This window comes from Salvelinus fontinalis, chromosome 23, assembly GCF_029448725.1.
Source record: "Salvelinus fontinalis isolate EN_2023a chromosome 23, ASM2944872v1, whole genome shotgun sequence".
NCBI classification, from domain to species: Eukaryota; Metazoa; Chordata; class Actinopteri; order Salmoniformes; family Salmonidae; genus Salvelinus; species Salvelinus fontinalis.
Genome location: NC_074687.1, coordinates 42,603,561 through 42,618,287, shown reverse-complemented (window position 1 = coordinate 42,618,287; position 14,727 = coordinate 42,603,561). Strand labels below are relative to the sequence as shown.

General features: G+C 43.7%; 1 pseudogene; it reads right to left on the bottom strand.

Annotated features, from left to right (window-relative positions):
* Positions 1 to 32: 32 nt before the first annotated feature.
* LOC129821367 (asparagine synthetase domain-containing protein 1-like) lies at positions 33 to 6,002 on the bottom strand (annotated as a pseudogene).
* Positions 6,003 to 14,727: the final 8,725 nt, after the last annotated feature.

The window sequence follows — 14,727 nt, the reverse complement described above, 5'->3', positions numbered from 1 at the left end:
GTGACCAGAATTAAAAGCATGACTTAGTTGGCTTATGTCATTACAGTGGAAAAAGATAACATTCCTGATTTAAATGTTCCGCTGTACTTGTCTGACGCCTTCCTGTGGCTGTTTTACATCTTTGCGATGCGGGAACCAAACTGCATGGCTCTCTTAGGGAGTAGAGCAGAGGCCCCCAGGCCCAGCTCCTTGGCAGCCAGCCTCCGTAGCAGTTTCTCCTGACAAATCTGCCTTCTCGTACACTGGCAGGGCAATCAGGAAACACACCACATCCTCATCCAAATAGGGAAGCCTGTACAAAACCAACAAATAATATAGCAAGTGTGCTTGCTTCAGTTCCTCAATGGCAATGCTAATAGAGCTAAAAAAGGTACCTTTTAGTTTAACTCTTTCCTTGAGTAAATCAAGTGCATTGAAATTACTTAGGAACTGTGCCCACTTTAGAGAGGTGTGTGGCCACTTGGAGACACCAGTTAGTCCTCTCACTCAAACCCTTGTAAATGTTTTGTCTCATGTTGCATCTATCCAACATTTTCCAGTAATAGTATTAATAAAGTTACTGAATGTATCCAGAGTATTTTCCGAATTCGTCATCAACAAACGCGGCGAAAAGCACAGTAGATGAAAAATGCACATAAAATCAACAGTGTGATGTTTGGATTCAGACTTGTAAGGTGAACGGCTGTGTACTCACCTTTGGTCTAATAATTGTCCCATTATCTCTAAACTGTTACCTTTCAATTGCTACGATGGTTATGTATATATTTTTCATATTTCTTCTGTAAGAAACATTTAAATGTAAACCTATCCATATAGGCCAATTCCCACAAGTGTAAAACAAAAACTCTTTCTCTGAGCAATTATATTACTATAAAACAATAATTCCCCTTTTAACCCTAACCCTATAGGTGAATCGGTGCCATTATTTTTGATCAAAATCAAATCAAATGTATTTATAAAGCCCTTCTTACATCAGCTGATATCTCAAAGTGCTGTACAGAAAACCAGCCTAAAACCCCAAACAGCAAGCAATGCAGGTGTAGAAGCACGGTGGCTAGGAAAAACTCTCTAGAAAGGCCAGAACCTAGGAAGAAACCTAGAGAGGAACCAGGCTATGAGGGGTGGCCAGTCCTCTTCTGGCTGTGCCGGGTGGAGATTATAACAGAACATGGCCAAGATTTTCAAATGTTCATAGATGACCAGCAGGGTCAAATTATAATAATCACAGTGGTTGTCGAGGGTCCAACACGTCAGCACCTCAGAAGTAAATGTCAGTTGGCTTTTCATAGCCGATCATTCAGAATATCTCTACCGCTCCTGCTGTCTCTAGAGAGTTGAAAACAGCAGGTCTGGGACAGGTAGCATGTCCGGTGAACAGGTCAGGGTTCCATAGCCGCAGGCAGAACAGTTGAAACTGGAGCAGCAGCACGGCCAGGTGGACTGGGGACAGCAAGGAGTCACCATGCCAGGTAGTCCTGAGGCATGGTCCTGGGGCTCAGGTCCTCCAAGAGAGAGAAAGAAAGAATTAGAGAGAGCATACTTAAATTCACACAGGACACCGGATAAGACAGGAGAAATACTCCAGATATAACAGAGTGACCCTAGCCCCCCAACACATAAACTACTGCAGCATAAGTACTGGAGGCTGAGACAGGAGGGGTCGGGAGACACTGTGGCCCTGTCCGACGATACACCCGGACAGGGCCAAACAGGCAGGATATAACCCCACCCACTCTGCCAAAGCACAGCCCCTACACCATTAGAGGGATTTCTTCAACCACCAACTTACCATCCTGAGACAAGGCCGAGTATAGCCCACAAAGATCTCCGCCACGGCACAACCCAGGGGGGGCGCCAACCCAGACAGGACGATCACGTCAGTGACTCAACCCACTAAAGTGACACACCCCTCCTAGGGTCGGCATGGAAGAGCACTAGTAAGCCAGTGACTCAGCCCCTGTAATAGGGTTAGAGGCAGAGAATCCCAGTGGAGAGAGGGGAACCGGCCAGACAGAGACAGCAAGGGTGGTTCGTTGCTCCAGTGCCTTTCCGTTCACCTTCACACTCCTGGGCCAGACAACACTCAATCATAGGACCTACTGAAGAGATGAGTCTCCAATAAAGACTTAAAAGTTGAGACCGAGTCTGCATCTCTCACATGGGTAGGCAGACCATTCCATAAAAATGGAGCTCTATAGGAGAAAGCCCTGCCTCCAGCTGTTTGCTTAGAAATTCTAGGGACAGTTAGGAGGCCTGCTTCCTGTGACCGTAGCGTACGTGTAGGTATGTACGGCAGGACCAAATCGGAAAGATAGGTAGGAGCAAGCCCATGTAATGCTTTGTAGGTTAGCAGTAAAACCTGGAGTAATATGATCAAATTTTGGGGTTCTAGTCAAGATTCTAGCAGTTTATTTAGTGCTTTATCCGGGTAGCCGGAAAGTAGAGCATTGCAGTAGTCTAATCTAGAAGTGACAAAAGCATGGATTAATTTTTCTGCATCATTTTTGGACATAAAGTTTCTGAATTTTGCAATGTTACGTAGATGGAAAAAAGCTGTCCTTGAAACAGTCTTGATATATTCGTCAAAAGAGAGATCAGGGTCCAGAGTAACGCCGAGGTCCTTCACAGTTTTATTTTAGATGACTGTATAACCATCAAGATTAATTGTCAGATTCAACAGAAGATCTCTTTGTTTCTTGGGACCTCGAACAAGCATCTCTGTTTTGTCCGAGTTTAAAAGTAGAACATTTGCAGCCATCCACTTCCTTATGTCTGAAACACAGGCTTCCAGCGAGGGCAATTTTGGGGCTTCACCATGTTTCATCGAAATGTACAGCTGTGTGTCATCCACATAGCAGTGAAAGTTAACATTATGTTTCCGAATGACATCACCAAGAGGTAAAATAAATAGTGAAAACAATAGTGGTCCTAAAACGAAACCTTGAGGAACACCGAAACTTACAGTTGATTTGTCAGAGGACAAACCATCCACAGAGACAAACTGATATCTTTCTGACAGATAAGATCTAAGCCAGGCCAGAACTTCTCTGTGTAGACCAATTTGGGTTTCCAATCTCTCCAAAAGAATGTGGTGATCGATGGTATCAAAAGCAGCACTAACGTCTAGGAGCACGAGGACAGATGCAGAGCCTCGGTCTGACGCCATTAAAAGGTAATTTACCACCTTCACAAGTGCAATCTCAGTGCTATGATGGGGTCTAAAACCAGACTGAAGCGTTTTGTATACATTGTCTTCAGGAAGGCAGTGAGTTGCTGCGCAACAGCTTTTTCAAAAATGTTTGAGAGGAATGGGAGATTCGATATAGGCCGATAGTTTTTTTATATTTTCTGGGTCAAGGTTTGTTTTTTTCAAGAGAGGCTTTATTACTGCCACTTTTAGTGAGTTTGGTACACATCCAGTGGATAGAGAGCTAGGAGGGCCAAGCACAGGAAGCAGCTCTTTCAGTAGTTTAGTTGGAATAGGGTCCAGTATGCAGCTTGAAGGTTAAGAGGCCATGATTATTTTCATCATTGTGTCAAGAGATATAGTACTAAAACACTTGAGTGTCTCTCTTGATCCTAGGTCCTGGCAGAGTTGTGCAGACTCAGGACAACTGAGCTTTGGAGGAATACGCAGATTTAAAGAGGAGTCCGTAATTTGCTTTCTAATGATCATGATCTTTTCCACAAAGAAGTTCATGAAATTATCACTGCTGAAGTGAAAGCCATCCTCTCATGGGGAATGCTGCTTTTTAGTTAGCTTTGCGACAGTATCAAAAATACATTTAGGATTGTTCTTATTTACCTCAATTAAGTTGGAAAAATAGGATGATCGAGCAGCAGTGAGGGCTCTTCGATACTGCACTGTACTGTCTTTCCAAGCTAGTCGGAAAACTTCCAGTTTGGTGTGGCGCCGTTTCCGTTCCAATTTTCTGGAAGCTTGCTTCAGAGCTCGGGTATTTTCTGTATACCAGGGAGCTAGTTTCTTATGACAAATGTTGATCAAGTTACTCATGGCCTCTTTCTGTGTTCCTATTTTTTTAATAATGGAAAATCTGCGTGCCACTGAAGAAGGACAGAAACTGGGCCAATAGTGATGACAGACAGGTGTGACTCAAATCAACATTTAAATTGGTGGTAATAAATGGGCATTAATCACTAAAACGGAATCAAATGTTATTGCTTAGTGTCCTATTCAGTACTTGCCTAGCCTACTTCCCATGGTCTGCTATGATTCTGTCATCTCAAATGAGATTCTTTGTAGAAATTCTGCCCAGCTCCATGGCCAGCCCTTGGACCAGACCCTCATGCCCAGAGGTCTTGAAGTGGACTCTGTGTCTGGAGTGCCCTGCCATCTGCTCATCGGCACCAATATCTGTCAAAACCACCTGCAGACAGAGCAGTGGTTCGATTAGGCCTACATACTGTTGATCAAATTTACACCACACCCAAGCTAGCATAATTTCCTCAAAAAAGAAACAGACTTTATTCACATCTAAATGGCATGTTACTTACTACTTTACCCATGTGATCTACAAAGGACAAGACAAACACATCAGTGATACTGTACCTTGGCAGATGAAGTGAACCCCCTCGGTTTGTTGCCTTCTGTGAGGAAGCCGGTTCCTCTCGCTGCAAACCACACAGCACATCCAAAGCTGTCATCAAGCACAGTATCCAATGGGTGCACCAGGTGACAGATGAGCTCCTCCTTCTGAGGGACGTTGATTTAAACATAATTCAATTTTTTCTCTGGATTCAAGTGCTGAAGCTCTTGCAGGCCTGCTCTGCCAGTGATCTTGTCTGGAACGTCAAAAGGGCTATACACATGGGAATCAGCAACGTCAGTTTTAGACTCCATGGGCTTTGTTTTGTGCTTTTTGCTTTTCTTGGTAGACTCCTTCAGCACCTTTTGGTTCTTGCAGTTTGAGTGCCACATTCAGAAGGTCAATTGGTTGGTGGGTTGGGACGTGGCGGTCGGCCAGAGCAGCCAGAATCATGGAATCAAGAAAATGATGGCAATTGCTGCTTCGTCATTGGTCTGTGGTGATGTCAGCAGTGTATCAAAGAGAAGACACTGCACATGCCTCCCTACTGCCTCACTGAGAACATCAATAAGACTATTCACCATAAACGTTCTCTCATCAGACTCCAGCAACACCTCCAGGTCTTTATCTGAGGCTTGTGAGCTCGGATCATGTTCTACCTCCTTTGACAACTGAGGGACTGTCATGTTCAGTGGGCAAACCGGAACGGTTAGGGAGAGACCTGAATTGTTCATCACTGCTGAGGTGTTCCTGGGGATACCCTCCAACTTGGATTCTTGACTAACAGATGACAGACTCTCAGCTGCGTGAACCCATGGATAAACGTCAAAGTTCAAAGAGCCAGACTCTGCAAAGGTCAATACTGTAAACACCTACTGCTGGAACCTCTTTCCACTATGGTGGTCTTTCAGAGCCAGGGAGATGGGCAGCCACAGACATCAGAGTCAAAGACTTCTCCTCAGCGTCATATTGCCAAAGCAAGCTTCGCCGCCCATAGACGTCTCTCCCAAACCAGAGATAGTGTCCGGCCTGTTGGGAATATGTAAAAGCCCAGGGTCCACAAACATTGGCCAGGACAGACAGGATCTCTGTAGGGCTGTCACAGGCTGAGAGATGGTGGCCAATAACGTCAGTGTCATTCTCTTCCGGTCTCAATGACAGTCCACCAAAAACCTCTCCGTTCCACATCAATACATTCCTGTTACTGTCTTGTGCTGGCTGAGGTGAAAGGCAATCTCATGTGAAGTACACGAGCAGAGAACAGACAGTGGTGGGGATTTGAAGCTTTTTTTGGTGATGCGACTGGAGTTCGGCCCTCTATTCCTTAGGCTTTCCATACTCTTTTCCAGCACACTACAGATACCACACATATTTATAGCTAGTAAGGCTTCATTTGTATTTCACTCCCAGATTGTGTAGATTTTGACACATCCTGGACCTTCTTCATGTTGACCAGTTCCTCTGAGGGAAGAAAAGTTCACAGGTTAATCTATCTATGGCTAAGAGAAAACAAAACTTGTATAATAATATGAAACTTGTATGCACTTTGGCCTACTTTTGCATGAACCAAGAGTCTGCACTCTGTCTGCCAAGAAGAATAGGTTACTGTTGGGCTGTTGGACATAGACGCTCTGAAATAAATATGGATGAAGATTAGCAGATCTCCGTAAATTATGGTCTGATACCATATTCGTTAGAGCAATCAGTAGGTTTTAAACTAATTAAATTAGCTAACACTGTTTTACCCCATTTTTACGCAGATTGGAGCTCATCAATCACCATTTTATGTTCCTTGATCTACAGAAATATTTCACTTTCAGTGAGAAAACCTTAAAGAGCTAGCTACAGACATGAAGTCAGTTCAGAGAACCTTTATAAGATGGCATGCCAAAGTTTGCCAAAGAGCTAGCTAGCTACTGTAGCTAGATGCTCAGACATTTGACAAGTCAACAACCCATTATACCTTTTAGTCTATTTCCTCCTTCAGCGTAGACTCTCCCTCAGCAAAGTTTTTGTTCTCTGCAGACATTTTGATGAGGCAGCTAACGTACGAAGATAGTAGCGAAGATAGTAGCTAAATTTATTATTTATTAGCTAGCTAGCAGAGACGAAAAACATGGTTGTCACTAGTTACCACAGCCACAAAGTCAAAATTGTCTATATCATAAAAATGCATGAAAACAAAAATGTATATGATGTTCTGCTAAAATCAGATTTTAATATAAATTTGAGAAATAGGCGTGGTTTATGACTTTGTGGCTGTGGTAATTAGTGACGACCGAAAAACACTGAATGCATTTAACCCAGCCCCTCTGAATCAAGAGAGGTGCGAGTTGCTGCCTTCCGGGACCCTTTGCTTGGGACATCCCAACGAAATGAGAGGGATAACTGGTGCCACAATCTGTCTTTGTCAGCAGGTGTATTTTTCTTTTCGCTCACCAAGTGAGTTGTTTTTGTATAAAGGTCAATGAGAGTGTCGAATTTGGTTAACAAAACATATAATGGCTTAATTGCTAGGTATGGCTTATTTGAACGAATATAACATTCGTAATGAGTTGGTTGTTACCAGTGGCGATTTTATCATGTAAATCTTGGTGGGGCAACAACAACAAAAAACATGTGGGATGCATGCCAGCAAAGCCACTACACAACACTAAACAATACATTAATTGCACTATAACGGTGACAAACTGTGCCCACAAACTGTTAGGGCCTACATAAGTCCCAACAGCAGAGTCTCAACACCTTACCACTGCTACAGTTCATTCAGACTCATTTACTGCCCTTTAAAAAAACATAGCTGATATAGCAGACTTGCTTAAAACCTTTTCTCAATAGGGGGGCGTCATTTCGACTTTGTAAAAAAAACGTTCCCAAATTAAACTGCCTCGTACTCAATTCTTGCTCGTACAATATGCATATTATTATTACTATTGGATAGAAAACACTCTCTAGTTTCTAAAAACGTTTGAATTATATCTGTGAGTAAAACAGAACTCATTTTGCAGCAAACTTCCTATCAGGAAGTGAGAAATCTGAAATCGGGCACTCTGTTCCAGGGTCAGTTTATTAATTTGCATGTAATCTATGGGTCGACATGCACTGCATACACCTTCCCCTAGATGTCAGTAAGCAGTGAGAATTGGAATGGGGTGTCTAGGTAGATCTGAGGCCGTATAAAAGCTCTTGGAACCGGGTGTGCATTCTTTTCAACGTTCGTCATGGCGCAAGACAGACCTCAGGATTGCATTCGGAAAAGCTCTCGTTATAGGCGTTAGATATATCCGGCTCTGATTTTATTCGATATAGGTGTTAAAAACATCATAATGTAGTTATTTTAAACCGAGTTATATCAGTTTATATCAGTATATTGCGATTTTCGGTATTTTATTTGTGCTGCGTTATGGTGAGTTGGACACGTCTTCGCCACATGGCTAATGTTTGCTGCTAATTCCAAGACGACAATCTACAACCGAGCAACGATTATTCTGGACAAAGGACAACTTGCACAAGATTCTGATGGAAGCTCATCAAATAGTAAGAACTATTTATGATGTTAATTCGTATTTCTATTGAAATATGTTAAAGTATTATTCCGCCATTAATTTCGGCGCGGTCTCGCTTTAACGCACGCTGTATGTCGTAGTAACGTTAATTTAAAAAATCTAACAAAGCGGTTGCATTAAGAACAAATGTATCTTTCATTTGCTGTCCGACCTGTATTTCTTAGTCAAGTTTATGATTAGTTATTGATTAGATTAGGTGCCTCTCCCAAGATTTCTCCCGACATTTTGTTTGCATTTTGGCTACTATTCATATTGTATAACCACGATTTGTGCCACTAAATATGCAAATTTTCGAACAAACCATATATGTATTGTGTAATTTGATGTTATAGGACTGTCATCTGAAGAAGTTTGAGGTTAGTGAAAAAATTAATATCTTTTGCTGGTTTATTTGTTATCGCTACTGTTGGATTGAATTTTATTTTATTTTAATAAAAAAAATTAAACTTTATTTAACCAGGGAGGCTAGTTGAGAACAAGTTCTCATTTGCAACTGCGACCTGGCCAAGATAAAGCATAGCAGTGTGAACAGACAACAACACAGAGTTACACATGGAGTAAACAATAAACAAGTCAATAACATGGTAGAAAGAAGAGAATCTATATACAATGTGTGCAAAAGGCATGAGGAGGTAGGCAATAAATCGAATAATTACAATTTAGCAGATTAACACTGGAGTGATAAATCATCAGATGATCATGTGCAAGTAGAGATACTGGTGTGCAAAAGAGCAGAAAAGTAACTAAATAAAAGCAGTATGGGGGGTGAGGTAGGTAAATTGGGTGGGCCATATACCGATGGACTATGTACAGCTGCAGTGATCGGTTAGATGTTTAAAGTTGTTGAGGGAGATAAAAGTCTCCAACTTCAGAGATTTTTGCAATTCGTTCCAGTCGCAGGCAGCAGAGAACTGGAAGGAAAGGCGTCCAAATGAGGTTTTGGCTTTAGGGATGATCAGTGAGATACACCTGCTGGAGCGCGTGCTACGGGTGGGTGTTGCCATCGTGACCAGTGAACTGCGATAAGGCGTCACTTTACCTAGCATAGCCTTGTAGATGACCTGGAGCCAGTGGGTCTGACGACGAACATGTAGCGAGGGCCAGCCGACTAGGGCATACAGGTCGCAGTGGTGGGTCGTATAAGGTGCTTTAGTAACAAAACGGATGGCACTGTGATAAACTGCATCCAGTTTGCTGAGTAGAGTATTGGAAGCTATTTTGTAGATGACATCGCCGAAGTCGAGGATCGGTAGGATAGTCAGTTTTACTAGGGTAAGTTTGGCGGCGTGAGTGAAGGAGGCTTTGTTGCGAAAAAGAAAGCCGACTCTAGATTTGATTTTGGATTGGAGATGTTTGATATGAGTCTGGAAGGAGAGTTTGCAGTCTAGCCAGACACCTAGGTACTTATAGATGTCCACATATTCTAGGTCGGAACCGTCCAGGGTGGTGATGCTAGTCGGGCGTGCGGGTGCAGGCAGCGAACGGTTGAAAAGCATGCATTTGGTTTTACTAGCGTTTAAGAGCAGTTGGAGGCCACGGAAGGAGTGTTGTATGGCATTGAAGCTCGTTTGGAGGTTAGATAGCACAGTGTCCAAGGAAGGGCCAGAAGTATACAGAATGGTGTCGTCTGCGTAGAGGTGGATCAGGGAATCGCCCACAGCAAGAGCAACATCATTGATATATACAGAGAAAAGAGTCGGCCCGAGAATTGAGCCCTGTGGTAACCCCATAGAGACTGCCAGAGGACTGGACAACATGCCCTCCGATTTGACACACTGAACTCTGTCTGCAAAGTAGTTGGTGAACCAGGCAAGACAGTCATTAGAAAAACCGAGGCTACTGAGTCTGCCGATAAGAATATGGTGATTGACAGAGTCGAAAGCCTTGGCCAGGTCGATGAAGACAGCTGCACAGTAATGTCTTTTATCGATGGCGGTTATGATATCGTTTAGTACCTTGAGCGTGGCTGAGGTGCACCCGTGACCGGCTCGGAAACCGGATTGCAAAGCGGAGAAGGTACGGTGGGATTCGAGATGGTCAGTGATCTGTTTGTTGACTTGGCTTTCGAAGACCTTAGATAGGCAGGGCAGGAAGGATTTAGGTCTGTAACAGTTTGGGTCCAGGGTGTCTCCCCCTTTGAAGAGGGGGATGACCGTGGCAGCTTTCCAATCCTTGGGGATCTCAGATGATACGAAGGAGAGGTTGAACAGGCTGGTAATAGGGGGTGCGACAATGGCGGCGGACAGTTTCAGAAATAGGGGGTCCAGATTGTCAAGCCCAGCTGATTTGTATGGGTCCAGGTTTTCCAGCTCTTTCAGAACATCTGCTATCTGGATATGGGTAAAGGAGAAGCTGGGGAGGCTTGGGCGAGTAGCAGCAGGGGGCGCGGGGCTGTTGGCCAAGGTTGGAGTCGCCAGGAGGAAGGCATGGCCAGCCATTGAGAAATGCTTGTTGAAGTTTTCGATTATCACGGATTTATCGGTGGTGACCGTGTTACCTAGCCTCAGTGCAGTGGGCAGCTGGGAGGAGGTGCTCTTGTTCTCCATGGACTTTACAGTATCCCAGAACGTTTTGGAGTTAGAGCTACAGGATGCAAATTTCTGCTTGAAAAAGATGGCCTTTGCTTTCCTGACTGACTGCGTGTATTGGTTCCTGACTTCCCTGAACAGTTGCATATCGCGGGGGCTCTTCGATGCTATTGCAGTTCGCCACAGGATGTTTTTGTGCTGGTCGAGGGCAGTCAGGTCTGGAGTGAACCAAGGGCTATATCTGTTCTTAGTTCTGCATTTTTTGAACGGAGCATGCTTATCTAATATGGTGAGGAAGTAACTTTTAAAGAATGACCAGGCATCCTCAACTGACGGGATGAGGTCAATATCCTTCCAGGGTACCCGGGCCAGGTCGATTAGAAAGGCCTGCTCACAGAAGTGTTTTAGGGAGCGTTTGACAGTGATGAGGGGTGGTCGTTTGACCGCAGACCCGTAGCGGATACAGGCAATGAGGCAGTGATCGCTGAGATCTTGATTGAAGACAGCAGAGGTGTATTTGGAGGGCAAGTTGGTCAGGATAATGTCTATTAGGGTGCCCATGTTTACGGATTTAGGGTTGTACCTGGTGGGTTCCTTGATGATTTGTGTGAGATTGAGGGCATCAAGCTTAGATTGTAGGACTGCCGGGGTGTTAAGCATATCCCAGTTTAGGTCACCTAGCAGAACAAACTCTGAAGCTAGATGGGGAGCGATCAATTCACAGATGGTGTCCAGGGCACAGCTGGGAGCTGAGGGGGGTCGGTAGCAGGCGGCAACAGTGAGAGACTTATTTCTGGAGAGATTCATTTTTAAAATTAGAAGTTCGAACTGTTTGGGCATAGACCTGGAAAGTATGACAGAACTTTGCAGGCTATCTCTGCAGTAGATTGCAACTCCTCCCCCTTTGGCAGTTCTATCTTGACGGAAAGTGTTATAGTTGGGTATGGAAATCTCAGAATTTTTGGTGGCCTTCCTAAGCCAGGATTCAGACACGGCAAGGACATCAGGGTTGGCAGAGTGTGCTAAAGCGGTGAGTAAGACAAACTTAGGGAGGAGGCTTCTGATGTTGACATGCATGAGGCCAAGGCTTTTTCGATCACAGAAGTCAACAAATGAGGGTGCCTGGGGACATGCAGGGCCTGGGTTTAAATCCACATCACCCGAGGAACAGAGGAGTAGTAGGATGAGGGTGTGGCTAAAGGCTATCAAAACTGGTCGCCTAGAGCGTTGGGGACAAGGAATAAAAGGAGCAGATTTATGGGCGTGGTAGAATAGATTCTGGGCATAATGTGCAGACAGGGGTATGGTGGGGCACGGGTACAGCGGAGGCAAGCCCAGGCATTGGGTGATGATAAGAGAGGTTGTATCTCTGGACATGCTGGTCTCAATGGGTGAGGTCACCGCATGTGTGGGAGGTGGGACAAAGGAGTATTTATGAGTAACGGAGAGTGGAACTACGGGGTCCATTGCAAACCAAAACAACTAGACTGAACAACAGTATACAAGGCATATTGATATTTGAGAGAGACATACAGTAAGGCATAAAGTGATTGCAGGTCTTGATTGGGAGAGCTAGCTAAAACAACAGGTGAGATAACAGCAGCTAGTCAGCTAACACAGCAACAGCAGGTAAAAATGGCGACGACTAGGCAGAGAGGGTCGGATTAACTACACACAGAGCCTGAGTTAAAACACAGAGCCGTCAGATAAAACACAAATAAACAGAATGGAGTACCGGGAATTAATGGACAGTCCGGCAGGCATCAGCTATGCAGCCAAGTGATCATAGTGTCCAGGGGGCAGCCGTAGATAGAGCAGGGAAGCCGCCACTAAGCTAGCACGCAGCGTTTAAAGTTAGTAGCCCGGGGGGTGGTCTGCTCAGACGGAGGGGGTCTGCTCAGACGGAGGCCGGTTGAGGGCACAGCGGATGGGGTATTCGTCTGCAGACCAGACGTGGTCGTGTCAACAGAGAATCCAAGCCGGATGGCGATGGCGAAAGAGAGGTTGTGATTGTAGAATTGTGTTTGCTAACTGGTGCTAGCTTCGTGGCAGTGGCGCTAGCTGCGCTAGCTGCAAGCTAGCTGTGAGGATCAGAAGTAGTGGCTCAGGGATTACAGCAGGAATCCGGCGTTGTTGTCGAGAGACAGTCCGATGCTGGTAAATTGGTGAGTAATATCCAGGCTAATAACAGGGCTGGTGTCTGTGCAGAAGGTAAAAGCTGCTAGCAGCGGCTAAAAATGGCTAAATAGCTTGTAGCTGATTAGCTGGTTAGCTACTGGGGGTTCTTGAATGTGTTCCAAAGTTAAAAAATAATAGCGATTCCGTATCACATTGGGTGAGGTAGGTTACCGGAAGGTATAATCGAATTAAAAATCGAAAAGAGATAGATTTTTTTTTTTTTATATATATACAAGAAATACGAAAAATACAAACGTACACGAGAGGACTAAACAAACACGTCTACACTGCTACGCCATCTTGGTTCCTCAATGCTGTTGTGTGGTTGGCTATTGTAGTAAGCTAATATAATGCTATATTGTGTTTTCACTGTAAAACACTTAAAAAATCTGAAATATTTGCTGAATTCACAAGATGTTTGTCTTGAATTTGCTGTACACCATGTATTTTTCATAAATGTTTTATGATGAGTATTTAGGTATTTCATGTTGGTTTCTGTAGTTATTCTAGCTGCTTTGGTGAGAGTTGTGATGGTGGCTGCAATGTAAAACTATGATTTATACCTGAAATATGCACATTTTTCTAACAAAACATATGCTATACAATAAATCTGTTATAGGACTGTCATCTGATGAAGTTGTTTCTTGGTTAGTGACTATTTATATTTTTATTTGGTCGAATTTGTGATAGCTACCTATGCAGTAAAAAAATGGTGAAAAAAAAAAAGTTGTGTCTTTTGCTATCGTGGTTAGCTAATAGAAATACATATTGTGTTTTCCCTGTAAAACATTTTAAAAATCAGAAATGATGGCTGGATTCACAAGATGTGTATCTTTCATCTGGTGTCTTGGACTTGTGATTTCATGATATTTAGATGCTAGTATTTACTTGTGGCGCTATGCTAGTCAGCTTTTTTACTGATGAGGGTGCTCCCGGATCCGGGATTGTGTGCAAGTAGAAGTTAAACAAATGTGGTTACTACTGACAATTGAGATGTACAAATACGTCTGACAAGCGGAGGCAATCCGTAATTTCGATTAAGACTTTGGGCAAGCAACGACGGATGTGGTCAATATAACTATTTGTTAAGCACTTTTGAAATGTACAGCAACATAATTCAGAACATGGGCCATTCTTAAAGTGTACGGACTGTACCAGTCAGAACCGTGGGATAAATAAATGGGGCATATAAACAGACACTGAAAGCTCTTACAATATTCAATAATTACATTTCTCTAAAACAGGTTATAGGCTATTTGTGCACCACCAAGTTAGAACAGTAGGCGAAATTATAAGGTGAAAATAGACTAAATTATTAGGGTAAAGTACATTGAACGCCGTTTGGGTCTTCGTGTGTCCAAAAATATACGTCATATAACTGTCACGGCTTCCACCGAAGTCGGTTCCTCTCCTTGTTCGGGCGGCGCTCGGCGTCACCGGTCTTCTAGCCATCATCAATTCACTTTTTATTTTCCATTTGTTTTGTCTTGTTTTCCTACACACCTGGTTTTCATTTCCCCCATTAAGTGTTGTGTATTTAACCCTCTGTTCCCCCCATGTCTTTGTGCAGTATTGTTTATTGTAAGTGCTTGTGCACGTGTGCGTGACGGGTTTTGTACCCAATTATCTTGTTATTTTTGATGCCGTGGGTTTTGCTATTAAACTGCTCCAGCTATTACCAAGTTCTGCTCTCCTGTGTCTGACTTCCCTGCCACCGATTACACACCCCTTACAATAACACTATTTGACGCGTTAAATAAGCCTTTAATTTGACACGTCAAATAACACAATTCTATGTTGTTGTGCTGAATTTGCACGTGCAAACCAAGCACCACAACTACTAATGTTGTGTTTACAATACTGCGTTGGTGAAAATAGACCAAATTTTTAGGGTGAGGCACATGGGCT